Genomic DNA, 13,546 nt, shown 5'->3' with positions numbered 1-13,546 from the left:
ACCTGAGGCGATCTCTACTTCTGGTCTCATCACCACTCCTTGCCTTGTTGTACGAGGATCATATTTGCTGTTAAGCAATGCTATGTGAAGTCTATATCCATCATAAGGATCCAGAGGCTGGATAGCCACAAGAACACTGTTGTGGGTGTGGAATCTTGTTAGCGTGAATAGGTGTGTGCTATGGGCTTAGCCTAAAGTGGTGCATCTTGGAAGAGAGAGAGAGCCTACAACAATTACTATGAGATGATCATACGATGGCTCATATCAGGGCCTGGAAGAGGTCACTCTCGCAAGCAGAAGGGAAGAGATGAGCCATGTGAAGAAACAGTTCAGTGTTGGTTCTGGGAGTGAGAGAGAAATAGATGGACACTACTGTGAGTTAGGCGAAGGTCCCTGGAGTGCAACATATCTCTCTTTACTGGGAATCCAATGTGGAGTAACTGCTCTAGTGTTCTACCTATATACCAGTGTTCTACCTATATATTTGTAAATAAGGCAAATACTATGTAAACAATGTAAACCTCCATTGCTCTCTCCTCCAAAGGGAACCAATCCAATATAGCACTGCTCATAGAATTTTTCAGTGCTCAGAGAAGTGGGGAGTGTATAACAATATGTATACTCTCATGCCTTTTCCTTTACATTATGTAAAGCGTGGTGTACTCTAATCTGAGGACTCTGATCTGGAGAACCGGTTTCGATTCCCCACTCCATATGAGCGGTGGACTCTAATCTGGTGAACGGTGTTGGTATCCACACCCCTACACATGAAGCCACCTGGGTGACCTTGGGCTAGTCACAGTTCTCTCAGAGCTCTCTCAGCCTCACCCACCTCACAAGGTGTCTGTTGTGGGGAGAGGAAGGAAAGGAGTTTGTAAGCTGGCTTGATTCTCCTTAAAAAGGTAGAGAAAGTCGGCATATAAAAACCAGTGCTTCTTCTTCTTCTTACACAATACACACTGCTGGAACAAAAGCCTCTGATTTTTGCCAGAGCCAAGCTATGTATGAATGTTTTAGAGAAAAGAATCAAGTTTTGCGGGTGGATTCTCAATCTGGGAAGACATAGCAGCTCCATCGCTCATCATTAGCTTCTACATGACATGTTCAAAGGTCCATACCGAGAACGTCTATATAGGACATATGCTAAGTGACTCAAGAATCAAGATACGTGTAAGGGTAATTTAATATAATTTGATTTACATCTCTTTTCTGGTTTTGAATATGGCCATATAAAGCAGCTCCTGCCTGCCTTATTTTTTTTTTTTTGTGCAGACACTTACTTTTCATAGCACAGATGTATAGCAAGCACAACCATAATGTACTTTGTACAGTGCATCTGTTGTGCAGTAGGGAAGCTTAGTTGGGCAGTTTGTGAGCAGGGTGCTTACAATATAAAATAGGATGCAAACACCATGCAGGTGTTTCGCAGAAAGCAAATATGAACAGATCCAACCCAGTAATAAACAGCTGGCATCCGTGAAGAACAGGGCAGACAAACTGCATCCAATCCTCGGTGATAGCAGAAATAAACACTAGTTTATGTGCCAGGAGAGGTTTTGTTTCCAAATTATGCAGAAGTTTATTTGCATGTGAAGAGTCTGAACACAAACAACCCTGTTTTATGCGGTGAGATGCCTTACATGAGTAGAGGAAATAGATCACAATGGGTAGCCGTGTTTGCCTGTAGCAATGGAAAAGAGCAAGAGCACAGTAGCATCTTAAAGATGAACAAAATTCCTGGCAGGGTATGAGCTTTCACGAGTCACAGCTCACTTCCTCAGATACAGATCCACGAGTATAGGAAAGTCCTTCTGCCAGTCCAGAGAACCCATTCCTCTCCAGCAATAATTCCCATACACCAGCACTGTAATGTTTTTATTAGGAGAATCAAAATGTTGCAAAGTAGTGCACAGATTTTTGACATACAGAGAATTCTTTATCGGGCTGCATGTTCAGACAATAGTCGGATCTGTTATGTCAGCCCCCTCCCTTCCTCAAGCAAGAAATGGTCAGGCTTGGCATGTGATCAGAAAAAAGGTCCTTTGTTGGTTTAATGCCCTGTGGGTCACCTTCTTTTAACAGATACCATTCTTGTGGCATTCAGCTTAGCGGTTTCCGTCTGCAAACCTTGCAGTATTTAAGATCTTATTTTAATACTACTTTCTGTGCTGCTTTTTCAAAAGCTCCCCAGATCTACATGAAATTAATTGTGTGTGTGTGTGCGCGTGCTTCAGGAAATGGCATGCAAATTGGTCTGCCATATTTTATTCTGAGAGCTTCCTTTAACAAATCATTCCATCGTTGGTCGCTTATGGATCCAAATTCATCTGCAATGTCTGTGTCAGGAAGCCAGACCATCAGAACTGTCTCTGCATGTTAATGCAGGGAAGGAAACAGAGCACAGGCAATAGCAATAAATGGGCAATAATAATGAATGATTAGATTTTTAGGCCATCTATAGTTTCTTCCACCTAAGGATCTTGAAGCACTTTGCAGACTGTAATGGGTTATGACTGCAACGATTTCCTGTGGAACAGGCGTCAGCCCCATTTTCATATGTCAGACTAAGCTTACCCTCGGCCCCAAGTTCTTAACACAACTGCATATTTGTGCAAAAAAATACATTTTTTCTTTCTTCAACCTCTGAGACTTACTTACTGGCATAACTGGGTTTATGGTTGAGGAGTGTTTTCTGAATAGTTTTAAAATAAACAAGTGACCCCCCCCTCGCAAAAAAACCGTCTTTGCCTTGTTTCCCTGCTTGGCCATAATCTTTCATATTATGTTTTGGGAGGCACTATAGTTCCGTGGTACAGCATCTGCTCTGCATGCAGAAGGTCCCAGGTTCAATCCTCAGCATCTCCATTTAAAAGGACCAGGTAGCAGGTGAAGGGCACAGAGGCAAGAGGGGAAGTGAGTACGGTTGCCAGCTCCGGGTTGGGAAATACCTGGAGATTTTTTGGGGAGAAGGGTGGGTTTTGGAGAGGGGAGGGACTTCAATGCCATGGAGTCCAATTGCCAAAGCGACCATTTTCTCCAGGGGAACTGATCTCTTTTGGCTGGAGATCGGTTGAAATAGCAGATCTCCTGCTACTACCTGGAGGTTGGCAACCCTAGAAGTGGGAGGTTTGGAAGGAAGGCATGAGTGGGGGCCCCCGGGCACCCTCTGTCTGGAACCCCCCAAAAGCTGGAACTGGTCCTGATCCCGGTGTTGGGAGGCAACATCAGGGAGGCAACGCTGTTACTTGCCATCAAAATTCAGTGGGAAGCTTAAGAGATGACACTTGACTTTCCAAGGTAAGGCGATTGATGGGTGTTTTTAGCATATTGACAAAGAACCCGGGGGGGGGGGGAAGCTTGAATGAAGGTAAATTGTCCTCTTGATGACCCATCCTGAGTGGATCAGATATTGGGCTCTTTTTTGATCAATAGCTGGATCGGAAATGATACTTTCCCATCAACTGGAAATGGCCCATATTGCTCTGATGAAGCATCCCTTGAAGCAGGGGATACGATAGTATTATGCGTGCCTTGGAGCTGGGGGTATGTAAATGCTTTAGTGACATCCTGCCTCCATGATGGAATGAGCTCTGGACACGGCAGGCCAGATGCGCTCACTGAAACTTATCCCATTCAGGCTTTCAAGGGGGTTCTCTTCAAAACAACCAAGAGGAGATTGGAGTGTCTCAGCTGAGGAGAGGACAAGGGCCTTACATATTGGCTTTTGAGTACTGCTTGTTAGAGCTCCAGGACAGCTGCTTGAACACTATGTACTACAGAATGCTGGACTGGATGAACCATGGGCCTAATTCAGTATGGCTCTTTTAATGTCCCTGGGTCCTAATAATGACACACACTAGGGTTTTGTGTGAAGCAGTCCTGCCTGCCAAATTCCAGAGGAGCGAACATGGCAAATTGCAGTCAAAGCAATAAAAAATCTTGTGGCACAGTGAAGATAAGGAAAGGTATCATGGCATAAGCTCTCATGAGTTAGAACCTACTTGGTCAAATGTACTGTGGGCTCTGGCTCAAGAAAGCTTATAAACTCATTAGGAGTGAATGCATTTAGTTTTAAGGGATATAAGGATATTTTCTGTTTGACAACATTTTATCACCCTCTCAGTAGTTAAGAGCATTCGTGAACATTCCATGGCATCTAGGGTTGCCAACCTCCAGGTACTAGCTGGAGATCTCCTGCTATTACAACTGACCTCCAGCCAATAGAGATCAGTTCCCCTGGAGAAAATGGCCACTTTGGCAACTGGACTCTATGGCATTGAAGTCTCTCCCTTCCCAAACCCCGCCCTCCTCAGGCCCTGCCCCCAAAACCTCCCATCAGTTGCGAAGAGGGGCCAGGCAACCCTAATGGCATCCCAACAGATCAATGAAGAAAAGAAGGGGGCTGCACCAAGGCATAACGAAGACAAGGAAACAAATGGTGCGGAGGGAAACGGATTCATTAATAATTTTTGCAACCCCCTCTGCATTCCGCATGTAGCTTCATCAGGGGGAATCTTTCAGGTGCTGGGGACATTAGTAAAAAGAATCGAAAGATTCCCCTGATGAAGCTGCACGCGGAACTTTGAGGGGTTACAAAAATTATTAAAGAATTCATTTCCCTCTGCACCATTTATTTCCTTGCCTTCGTCCCCTGATCAGCCAATTGATACAGCGGAATGATTGCTGGAAGGAGCAACAGGCAAAAGCCATGCAATTGCATTTGTAAAAAAACACAATGTCCCTTTAGGTTCATGCAAGCCAGCATGGTGTAGTGGTTAAGAGAAGTAGACTCTAGTCTGGAGAACCGGGTTTGATTCTCCACTCCTCCACATGAGCGGTGGAGTCTAATTTGGTGAACCGGTTTGGTTTCCCTACTCCTCCACATGCAGCCTGCTGGGGTGACCTTGGGCTAGTCACAGTTCTCTCCAAACTCTCTCAGCCCCACCTACCTCACAAGGTGTCTGTTGTGGGGAGAGGAAGGGAAGGAGTTTGTAAGCCGGTTTAATTTCCCTTAAAAGGTAGAGAAAGTTGGCATATAAAAACCAACTCCTCCTCCTCTTCTTCTCCTCACATTAATAATAGAATTGTCTGACTGAAGTCTCATCCTAAATGGACAGCAAACGTGTTGGTTTATATTCATTTTCCTAATCGTCTTTGACTACTCAAGACAGCCATTGTAAACTTGAGGCCAAAAGAGATCCCGACTTCTTAGAGTTTGTGACAGCTGCAGGAGGCAAGATGCTCACCGGTGTCTATGGGATGCACCACCTTTCAGATGACACTATTTTGAGTGGTATTTGAGACCGGTGGAGTCATGCACTGTTTGTTTCACTGCCCTGAGTGTTCTGAATATTTGAGAGAAAGCATCTGATGCCTGACCTGAAAATTCTCCCAGGTTATTCCCCATTCTCTCAGGTGTGTTCCCCTGTACGTCAACTCAGTCGCATTTTGAAAATCACTCCGTGTGATTTGGAGCCCAGGTCCTTGGTTGCTTCCCTTCTTTCCCTCCATAGATGAAGTAAAGGATCTGCATAATTTACACTCCTGCCATTGACTGCGAGTCCAGCTCATTTCTGATGTTTTTTAAAATACTCACCTACTACTTTAGGGCAAATCTAGAAGGTTACACTGGCTGCAGCTGACGCCGGCTGTCTTGCAACAGGAGAATTTCTAAAAAGAAATAAATTAGGATTTGTTTTGAACAAGGAATTCAGTCCGACCTTTTCTTGTTGTCAGTGCTTGCTATCAACTTTTCTTCCTTTGCTGGGGATTTTGTACGTGCGCTGAGAGAAGGTAAACAAAGCAGGGATGGCAAAATTCAATAGGAAAGCAAAATGCTACCATTAAGGGCATTAGCTTAAAACCAAGTGATTTTAAGTGTAATTAAGGAGACCAATAATGAAAGAAATAGCAAAAGAAGAATGCTGCAAAGCATTTAGCTGGGTTGCTTGTTGAGACAGCCTCAGACCTGCCACGAGTGCACACCATTTTGCACTGCAGCGTGGTATAGTGGTTAAGAGCAGTGGTTTGGAGAGGTGGACTCTAATCTGGAGAAGCGGGTTCGATTCCCCACTCCTCCACGTGAGCGGTGGATGCTGATCTGGTGAACCGGGTTGGTTTCCCCACTCCTCCACAAGTAGCCTGCTGGGTGACCTTGGGCTAGTCACAGTTCTATTAAGAGGTCTCTCACCCCTACCTATCTCACAGAGTGTCTGTTGTGGGGAGGGGAAGGTGATTGTAAGCCGGTTTGATTCTCCCTTAAGTGGTAGAGAAAGTCCGCATATAAAAAACAACTGTTCTTCTTCTTTATTACAGGTTGAATATCCCTTAGCCAACCAGAAGTGTGTCGGATTTCGGATCATTTCGGATTTTGGAATATTTGCATATACATAATGAGATATCTTGGGGATGGGACCTAAGTCTAAACATGAAATTCATTTATATTTTATATACACCTTATACATATAGCCTGAAGGTAATTTTATGCAATATTTTTAATAATTTTGTGCATGTGGGGCATTGTGGGCAACCTACCATTGGCACGACTGGCTTGCATACTTGCTATTTTATTACTCTTTGTGGGCATTCAAAAAGTTTTGGTTTTTGGATCATTTTAGATATCGGATTTTCGGATAAGGGATATTCAACCTGTATTCAAACAAAGAAGAAAATCACTCAGCCAGTTATTTATAAATACAAATAGTTTTTTTTTTAAGTTAATCTATGTCCATGTTTTTGGAATTATTTTGTTCATGAGTAAAACAGCCTTTGGGGAATCATAAGCAATCATCCCTGATCCTCAGGAAGAAACAATTTCACCTACCGTATAGATGCAAAAGTGGTTGCAAGGGAGTTGGAAATGAGTTGGAAAACTCCGACAGCAGGTCGGGGTGTGTACCTGGAAACCCTTGAACCAAATATCCACTTGGAAAATGCCTTTTTGGCTTGCTTCTGGGATTTTCAGAATGGCTGATGGCATTCTGGAATTCTTCAGGATTATGGAAATGCATCACAAAGATTTCCATGTTGCTTTTCAGACCCTGGGAGGGATCAGGAAAGCCCTATCTGTCACAGGAGACCAGTCTTGGAGACAACACATGAACACATGAAGCTGCCTTGGTCCATCAAAGTTAGTATTGCCTACTTAGATCAGCAGTGACTCTCCAGGGTCTCAGGCACAGGTCTTTCACATCACCTACTTGCCTAGTCCCTTTAACTGGAGATGTCGGGGTTTGAACCTGGGACCTTCTGCATGAGAAGCAGATGCTCTACCACTGAGCTACGGCCCTTCCCCAAGACAAGCCTTGGCTAGGCCAGAGTCAGCCATTTTCTTATTTTGCTATGCTAAGGACAATGGCTACTAAAAAGTGGTTTATATTTGGTTTGAATATTCAATGTTACAAAACCTCTAAAAATTTGTTATTTTCAGTGTTGGTTTTTACTACCAAGTGGTTATGACTTGTAATTCCTTTTAGTCCCTCAAACAGACTAGTTGAGATATACCATGGGGAAAGATTGTTGCTTTCATGCTTAGACATCCAAATGGCACCTGTCAGGCCATTGTAGGAAACAGGATTTTATTTATTTATATTTTATTAAAATATTTATACTCTCCCTTTTCTCATGGTTCAAGGCAGCTTACAATAATAGTTAAAACATTTTTAGTTAAAAAACCAAAAACAAATACTGGATACTGGATTTGGTAGACCTTTAGTCTGATCTAATGAGGTCATTTCATCAACTACTTTTCTAGGTGTATACCACCACTACTAAATTGGAATCAAAATCCACTGTTCCTCTGACACCACTCCAGAGTCTAGAACCAGAAAATACCCAATGATAATGGAATTCTATATCCTGGTCTTATGTATGTTTACAAAGAAGTAAGCCCCACTAAATTCAGTTTCTTGTAATGGCAGGCCTTATTTTCAAACATAATACGAAATATGCATTGAATAAGGGCCAATTCATGCATAATGGAGGAGGGAGTTTCCTCATATTGTTCGCATGACAGTAGCCCATCAGGAATACTCTTTCAGATTCACCTGTAACAAAGGCATGATTTAAACATGAGGTTTAAACCACAAAATGCTTCATATAGGATGCCCGTAAAAACTAAGAACATTAATATATAATAATCATATCCTCTCCCCCAGCCTGTCACAGTTCATTATTTTTGCCTTGCCTGAGAAGCATTCTGCTCTAGTCGTAGATCTTCCACTCCACAAGTTTAGCATGAGTTTTTCTTCACAAATAAAAATGCTATATTTTTGAATGTGTAGGGGAAAGGAATGTCTTGGAAGCAGATAGATTTGGAGAAAGAAACAACCCTCTTTGTCCAATCTCATAGATACAACTCCAGTCCCCAACTACTTTTAGTTATCAAAGACCGTTCAGGAGATCTAGTCAGGGATCTCCAATGTAAACTGTAGCTTGGCCCTCAGATGCAGACTATGCTTTTTAAAATCACTATCTGCTACATTTTTATATCCCACCATTTTTCCGAGGCCCTCGACATTGGGGACGTGGTTCCCCCTTCCTCCGTTTTATCCTCCCAACAACCCTTTGAGGCAGGTTGGGCTGAAAGAAAAGGACTGGCCCGAGGCCACTCAGCAACTTTAATATCAGAGCAGGGATCAGAACTTGGATCTCCCAACCCTCTAACCCAGGGCTGTCAAGCATAAGGCCCGGGGGCCGGATCTGGCCCCTTAAGGGCTCTTATCTGGACTGCGTGCCAGCCACCCCTCCACTCTCGATCTGGGCTGGCGAGGCCTGGCCCGGCCCAACCAAGTGACATTTATGTTAAATCTGACCCTTGTAACAATTGAGTTTGACACCCCTGCTCTAACCGCTGCAGCACGCTGACCTGAGCTTTTTTCTTTCATCACCCAGTGCAAGCTGCTGTTAAATGCCAAAGAGCTGCTAGGCTACTTGTTCTGGGTCGGTGGATAGCTTACGTTTATTTCTAAAATGCCGGTCCATTCTGCCACCACAGAGAGCCTCTGTGGTTAAAAGCGCCCCGGGTGCGTCATGCGTCATCCGGTCCTTCCCAACTTAGGGCGACCCTGAAAATTAATCTCTTCCTGCCGTTAAGAGCCTCGCTCAGGTCTTGCAAACGGAAGGCCGTGGCTTCCTTTATTGAGTCGATCCGTTTCGTGCCGGGGCTCCCTCTTTTCCAGCTGCCTTCAACTTTCCCTAGCATACCGCTTCAAATAAAAGGAACCGTGCCACTTTTCAAATGCCTGCCTCATGGAATTGGCTTCTTTTTTCAGCCCATTTCAAATTAACGGTCTTCCGAGAATAAAGGCCGCCACCAACTCCTCCTTCCTCTCGGGTGTCACCCTTAGAAAGCATGCCAGGGCTGGTTGCTCATAGCAACTGAGCCCTTAACTACTGATTCCCCACACCTGAAGACAGGGGTGGCATTCTGAGCTATGAGTCGCAAGATTAACGTTTCGTTCCTGTTTTGGTCAATAAAGTATATAACCTCCAAAGGAATCTGGTCATGTCAGAGCTCAGCCCACGGCCGATTTTCTTTCCTGATCCTTCTCCTTTGTTTAAAATGCAGAAATTGCACAGGTAAAGATTTCCCCAATCACTCACCGCAAGGCCAGAATCTTTGTGCACTAAAACGTTCAGCTGCTGCAAAAAGAACAACAAGGGGGATGAAGTACATAAAAATCATATCAAAGAGTGCAGGGTGGCCATCGTCTTGTTCTGGCAATGCTCCTGTACCTTTAGCTATGCAAAAGATACAGACATTTAATCGGTAGATTCCTCTCTGTTGGGAAATGCTGCAGTTGCTGTGTTTCTGCTTGTGCAGCTGTAAACAAATGTCAGAGATGAGGAGAGTGCCTCTGAGCATCTGCAGAGAAGAAGAAGAAGAAGAAGAAGAAGAAGAAGAAGAAGAAGAAGAAGAAAGAAGAAGGAGAAGGAGCAGGAGTTGGTTTTTATATGCCAACTTTCTCAACTACTTAAGGGAGACTCAAACCAGCTTACAATCACCTTCTCTTCCCCCCCAACAAACACCCTGTGAGGTAGGTGAGGCTGAGAGAGCTCTAAGAGAGCTGTGACTTGCCCAAGGTCACCCAGCTGGCTTCATGTGCAGGAATGGGGAAACCAACCCAGTGCACCAGATTAGCCTCTGCCGCTCATGTGGAGGAGTGGGGAATCAAACCCGGTTCTCCAGATTAGAGTCCACCGCTCCAAACAACCGCTCTTAACCACTACACCATGCTGGCTCTGTGTAGGGATGCTGTGGATTTCTCTGCAAACACATTTGGCTGTTGAACTTGCCATGTACAAAGATGGCGATCTGTCTGTTTAGTTCATGCCTTGCAGCAGCCAGTGCCTGCCGAACTAGTTTGCATGGGGTTTTCCCACAACTGCGCTATACCCCGATAAGCTTCCTTTGCTGATCCCTGCATAACCCACAACTAGTTAAAAGGATAGCATGTGGCCAGGTCAATCCCCCCCGCCCCAGCACATTAGCAGGCCTACTGACTTTCAGCCCAAAAATACAGCTTTTGAAATTTGCACATCAAATACATCTCCTCCTAAACAACAGTTGCTCACAGGAACGGTGCTTGTGTTGTTATAGTTTCAACTTCTCTCAAGGCTTTGCAGGTCCAAATCCTCTCTTCTGTGGAATCATTAAGGATGCAGTAGCCCCAGCCAGCGTGGTGTAGTAGTTAAGAGTGGTGGACTCTAATCTGGTGGACCGGATTGGTTTCCCCACTCCTACACACTAGGGTGACCTTGGGATTGGTTTCCCCACTCCTACACACAAGGGTGACCTTGGGCTAGTCACGGATCCCTCCGAACTCTCTCAGCTCCAGCTACTTCACAAGGTGTCTGTTGTGGGGTGGGGAAGGGAAGGCGATTGTAAGCCGCTTTGAGACTCCTTAAAGGTAGAGAAAATCGGGTCATAAAAACTGACTCTTCTTCTTTTTACATCCGAGCAATTGGTCTCAGCTATTGCTTTAGGTTTCATTCATATCAGGCAAAGTAACGGTGAGGTTGGAGTCTTGGGGAACACGAAGAGGAACAGGATCTAAGCCGACGAGGAGCTAACTTAGATTTTTCAAGGCCTTGAATACTTCCAGTTGATCTGGGAATTCCCACACTTAGCTCTATTACGCAGAACTTTTAAAATGTCTGTTGTTACGGAGAGATTAAGTTCCTTCCCAGCACCTGTTCTAAGGGCACATTTCTTTGCTGATGAACGAGCCGAGTTTCGTGTAGTGATTTGCCATTAATCATTATAAGGAATAAGCCTAACGAGTCATACATTCAATGTACAACTGTTTTACCAGCTCAGACCTGAAAGAGTCTATTAATTTCCACTGCATTTGAGACAAAAGAACACAGGGAAAAGGTTGCTCTTCTGATGGGCTCTTTTCCTGAGGGCTGCTCTGCAATCATATTCAGTTAGGATGCCCTTTTTGTGACGGCCTTTTGCTTTCACCAACTTTCAAAGTCAATTTCCTTCTTTATTTCTCTCTCTTTTTACCTGCAGTGCTTTCGTTTTAGCTCTTCCTGCTTACACATGTGACAGACTCTCTGCAGAGAGGGCACATAGCAGTTACCGAGTTAAGGATGCTGTTAGTGAGGTTTTTCATGTTCTGTTTCCTGCTAGAGCATCCTGCAGACGGACCTAGGATGTTGGCAGGCACCAGGGATCTCAGACCTTGCAACCTGAGAATGGGTTATAAGACCTATGTCCCCTGCACTTGCAACCAGAGAAAGGAACTGCGGTGCATCAGCAAACAGTTCTTACGGCTGCATGAGCCCCTGCAGACAAGCAGTCCAATGATGGGCATTAAGTACCACTATATATTACAGCCAGCATGGTGTAGCAGTTAGTAGCTCTAATCTGGAGACCCGGGTTTGATTCCCCACTCCCTGCTGCAGCTGCTGCTGCTTCTTCTTCTTCTTCTTCTTCTTCTTCTCCTCCTCCTCCTCCTCCTCCTCCTGTGTAGACACCCAAATACCCATGATGAAGCCAAGCAAAACACACATGATGAAGCCAGCCTGATCTATCACTCAGGGTGACAGTTAAAACAAATTCTCAAAAGTCACTGTCAATATCTCTTCTTGCACATACATTGTAAAAACAAAACCACTGGCCTTCACGGGCCATTCTGGGATTGCTAGAGCAACTCCAAATTACTTTGGGGAGGAAGCAGAAGCCTCTATGATGAGGAGGCAGGAACAGCAAGAAGCTGGAGCTGGCTTCTGTGAGGCAGAGAAAGCAGAGTTGCCAAAAGTGTCAAGCAAAAATGTCATCTCCCTTTAAGAGAGGCTTAATGGGATGTTATTTACCTCCATACCCTGAGAAGCTTCATCTGCCCATTTCCACACATTAAAGGGACAGAACATTTTTCTCCAGGCCTGTTGCCAATAGAAGAAATCCATGGTTGGTGGCAAGGATGGGGGGCATTCATTCTCCTTTGTGATTGTGGAATAAGCCTTCTATAAGCCAGTTCACAGATGAGCCTTTGAACAAACTTCTGAGTGATCAGAATCCTCCGGGTGCTTGCAGTAGCTGTTGGTTCAGACACTTTACAGTCCAGCTGTACATCCAGTTGAGCAACCATTGTTTCTAGCAGACTCTAGCTTCTCCGACAGACTTTTTTACACTGCCCCAGGTTCTTTATTTCCAGAAGCAACCAGATACTGCCAGAGGGCAAGTGGGTGGGAGCATTGCCGGTGCTACTGAAAGGAGGCTGTGTTGGTGGTAGGGTTGCCAGGTCCCTCTTCACCACTGGTGGCAGGTTTTGGGGGCAGAGCCTGAGGAGGGTGGGGTTTGGGGAGGGGAGGGACTTCAATGCCACAGAGACCAATTGCCAAAGCAGCCATTTTCTCCAGGTGAACTGATCTCTATCGGCTGAAGATCAGTTGTAATAGCAGGAGCTATTACGGTACTGGAGGTTGACAACCCTAGTTGGTGGCTGTATCTACTATGGTCATGCAGAAGCTTCTGGCCATGTGAAAGCTAGTATACAACCTTCTGTGTGAACAAATCCTATCAGCATTATTCTTCCATGGGTTTGTTAGCTGGAAAATGCATTGCCACAGTTGAGCAAATCACTTCCTGCTTATATCCCATGCCTGAAGCCACTGCTTATTCCTTGGCATTTGCAGTTTCAAGCCTCTCATTTTATTTCAGAGTTTTCTTCTTTCCTGCTGGCATGATCCAGGAGCTGACTTGGCATGTTGTCTGGGCCCAGATATACTTGCTGCAGCAATAATAACCACCTACATCTAATGATTCCTGGTAGGGTTGCAAAATTGCAGTCTGGAGACTCATATTGTACTGTTACAGTCCCCAAGACAGTGAGATATGAGACAGCGCTGACTGAGTATATTTGTTCCTCCTCAGTTCTACTGTCATAACACCTTCACCCCGATTCTGCTGTAATGACTACCACACTGAAAGCCTACAAGGCAAGAGGGTGTTGCCAAGTGGTAGAGCCTCTGCTTGGCCCGCAGAACATCTCAGATTCAATCCCCAGCATCCTGAGTTAGAGGAATTAGGAAACAG

General features: G+C 44.8%; 1 non-coding gene across 1 annotated transcript; it reads right to left on the bottom strand.

Annotated features, from left to right (window-relative positions):
- Positions 1 to 7,217: 7,217 nt before the first annotated feature.
- TRNAE-CUC (transfer RNA glutamic acid (anticodon CUC)) lies at positions 7,218 to 7,286 on the bottom strand. The gene has a single exon. It is a non-coding gene; the product is annotated as a tRNA-Glu (tRNA).
- Positions 7,287 to 13,546: the final 6,260 nt, after the last annotated feature.

This window comes from Euleptes europaea, chromosome 13 (genome assembly GCF_029931775.1).
Source record: "Euleptes europaea isolate rEulEur1 chromosome 13, rEulEur1.hap1, whole genome shotgun sequence".
In the NCBI taxonomy this organism is placed as follows: domain Eukaryota; kingdom Metazoa; phylum Chordata; class Lepidosauria; order Squamata; family Sphaerodactylidae; genus Euleptes; species Euleptes europaea.
Note: the sequence above shows the minus strand (reverse complement) of the source record. Positions and strands in the feature narration are given on the sequence as shown.